We start from the raw sequence: 3,725 nt of genomic DNA on the forward strand, positions 1-3,725 counted from the left end.
TTTTTAATGCCCCTTTGCTTTCTTCATAAATGATGGTCTTGATGGCCTCCAACCGCTCCTCGGGTCTTTTGCCATTAGTGTCCAGTGCTGTTCCTGAGATGTTCTCGAAAATTCAGGTGGGAATGACTCAAGGTCGTAGTTTGGCCCCTGTGGACTTGTTTTAATTTCCCTTGGCTTTCCCCTGAACTCATGTATAACAATTGATGGCCTATTGTCCAGTTGCTCCCTGGTCTGGTCGTAACTGCTGATTTTGAGCTTCTGCATCGTGTCTGCCCAGAGATGTACTCAACTAGACTCCTGGGTATTCCGTCTCAGGAAGTCATTGTGCATAGTCACCTTTTGTGTGGTTGAAAACAGGCATTTGCTATGAACAAGTGGTTGGCTTTGCAAAAATCCTTCCATGTGATCTCCAGCTTCATATTTATCATCAAGTCCATGTTTTCCAACTACTGGAAAAAAAGAAGAACAGAGTAGCAGGCCTTTCACCACCTGATCTCAAAACCCATCCCGCAGCCACAGTAATCAAAGCAGCAAGACATCTTCTGGATAGATAAACCCAGAGAAGTAAGAGACGTAATATGCACATGAGATATACTTAGACCACTTGAATGAGGTAGAAACCACAAAAGTAAAAGCATTCACTGACAGGCAACTGATTTTCAATAAAGAGCCAAAAAAAATTTTACATGGGAAAGGGACACCCTTTTCAACAAATGGTACTGGGAAAAAATCGGATCTCCAACTCCAGAACAGTGAAACATGACCCCCATGCATAAAAACGAAACAACTTCCATGCATAACAATGAGCTCTAGGTGAACTAGTGACCTAAAAGGGCATCCCAGAGCTATACAGATTATCAATGGGGAAAGTGGGACAAACTTAAGGGGCCTATTGTAGCACATGTACATACTATGGATTATAATAAAGGAAACACAACCAGCGGAAAACAACACAGATAGTTGAGAGTTGTTCAAAATAAGAAACTTCTGAACATCAAAAAAAGACTCCATCAAAAGAGTAAAGTGAGAACGAACAAAGTGGGAAAAGTATTTAGTAACGGCACAATGGACCAGGGACGAGTCACTAAAATCTACTGAATTATGCAACACCTCAATGAGAAAAGATATATAATAGAATGAAAAGCTGTGTGAAGGACATGAGCAGAGAAGTCACTAGAGAAGACACTGGAATCAGGGTGAACAAGCACAGGACAAGCACAAGGCAAACCAACACGATGACGAGATATTACCCACAATGATATCTCCATTCTAAAACAGGACCAGCAAATACTGGAGAGTGAGGAGAGATTTGAACTCTTGTACTCTGCTGCTGGGCTTGTAGATATGTACAACCATCGTGGAATGCATTATGTGGAATGCATAAAACCACTGGGTATAGAAATACCGAAGGGCCCAACAACAACTCTGCTGGGTATAGACCCCAGTGAAGTAGGAGAAAGAACCTGCAAAGACATATGCTCTTCCATATTCACTGCAGCACAGTTCGCAATAGCAAGAAGCTGGAAAGAGCCCAAACACCCACATCAGTAGAATGGATAAGACAAAACCTGGTACATACAGTACACACTATGGAATACTGTGCATCCCTACAAAAACAGTTCTGAAACTATGAAACAGCTCAAGGCATGAGTACACCCGGAAACCATCATGATTTAGGAAGTTAGTCAATCACAAAAGGATAAATCTTGCATGACCTTCACTCCTGTAAGGCTAAGAACCAAGACAACTTGCTTCTGCTTGCAGGTCACTGTCTTCTAATCTAGTTCCCCAAGCAACATGTCTTCCTAGGTGTGCCCAACTATGTTTCTCCCCGTTATTTGCACAACGTCAAAACCACTTCAAGAGAGGTGGTCTCACGCCAGATAAGCTCAGATTCCCATGTTGTGGGGGAGAGGAAGGCGATCAATCAATTCCTGCCCTGTAGCAGAGTTCTACAGTCCTCCCCAATCAACAGACACTCCTTTCAGAGTAATTCATGAATCTTAATGGGAGCTCAGAAACAAAGAAAGTGCGTATACATCTGTATGTGAGAAGGTGAGCACCCTTTTGACGGTGGGTAAACCGGGTGGGACAGTCTGATATTAAGAAAAATGCTTCACATTACTTATATGAACCCCACGGGGAAAATATGTCCAGAATTACGTTGCTAATAGGGCATTTGGCCTAATTTCTATCCAGGCCCCAAGGGACACAGTTAGTGGGCTATGGACAATTGGGACACCAAACTCTCACCTTTTGTCATGTACAACACCCTTGAGTGTCCACACCAGAAGGACCCGAATTAGAAGCCCCACCAAGCAAAGTGGACTTCACCTTAAGCTCACTTGTAGCGTATCTAAGGAACTGCAATCTTCCCAGGAACTTAAAGCTGAAATGCCCTAGGGGGAGAAGGATCAGATGACTGCTCTATCAAGGTTGGGCACTTGTTGGTCCTTGGACTTTGCTTTGGTTCAGATCTGTTCCTTTGAGGTGGCCCAGCAATTGGCGACTGAGGACCAATAAAGAGTTGCTGTTTTCACACTCTCTCTCTCTGCCTTTGTGTGGGTGTGCCATGTGTCAGCTGGCCAGGCATGATGCTGCCTTTGTCAGGAAGTGTTACTAACAGTATTGTGTTATCTTCAACCCTTACGGTTTGTGTAACCACTGTCCAGGTACCTAAGTTTCAAATACAAGACTTTGTGTAGTGTCATCTAAAAAGATGTCTTGCACACGGATACATTCTTTTCCTCAACAGAGTTTCTTAAATTCCATCGCATTGACTCAAATAATGATACGATTGATGGAATTAAAGAATTCTGCTCCATGGGGATGACTTAGGCTATACTTCAACAAAATGACAATGATGTCTGTAAACTAGGGGCATACGTAAACCATATAAATGAATGTTAACCTCTAAATTGATCATAGCCCTAGTAGAAGAAGAATTAGTTCTTGTGACATGGCACCACTCAATAGTTGCCTCATGGGGGGATTGCAGAACATAACAGTTGCTATCGTAACGTGTGTTGAAGAAGCCAAATGGTGTCCAGCTGTCAGGAAGAAAAAGGAGGGAAGAAGTCTGGGGTCTTAAAGACCTAGGTGGAAGAGGCAATGGTACCAGAACCTAATTCTAAATGTTTGGTTTGCTGAACCCCACGGATGATAGTGGAAAGGTCTAAAATTAATTTGCAGGGTCCCTACTGGGAGTGAGGCTCCCATGAATCCCTACTGACCATAGTCTGGGGATGTTAATAGCCTTAATATCAGAGCAAGAGCTGTAAGTCAGATTTTATCAGCTGGAGTCAGGCTTGTTGTTTGAACTCTCTTTTGTCCTATTTTGAATTTATCACGGTTTAACATACTTCCCTTCAAACTGAAGTTTTTCTCCGTTTCCTTTGGTCAGTGTTGCTGGGTCCCCTTTGCTTTTCTGTCTTTGTTTTGCATATGTTTCTGTGTAGGGAAGTCAGGTCCATAGCGCGTAAAGGTCACCCCAGAACAAAGGGAAAGAAACAGGAGCTGACAGAGTGGGGGCCTTCCCCTGGGGGGCCTTCCCCTAATTTGAATTTGATATAATTATTGACAACTTAGACTTCAAATCATTTTGTTGTTGTTTTCTGGTTGGTACTTTTTCATGTTTCCCAGTCCCTACCTTTCTGTGGATAATCGAAATATTTTTATACAGTTCTGTTTCCCTCAATAACAGCGTTTTCTTAATCATTTTATTG

Source organism: Echinops telfairi, unplaced genomic scaffold (assembly GCF_000313985.2).
Source record: "Echinops telfairi isolate 266 unplaced genomic scaffold, ASM31398v2 ScPeMD7_7472;HRSCAF=8510, whole genome shotgun sequence".
In the NCBI taxonomy this organism is placed as follows: Eukaryota; Metazoa; Chordata; class Mammalia; order Afrosoricida; family Tenrecidae; genus Echinops; species Echinops telfairi.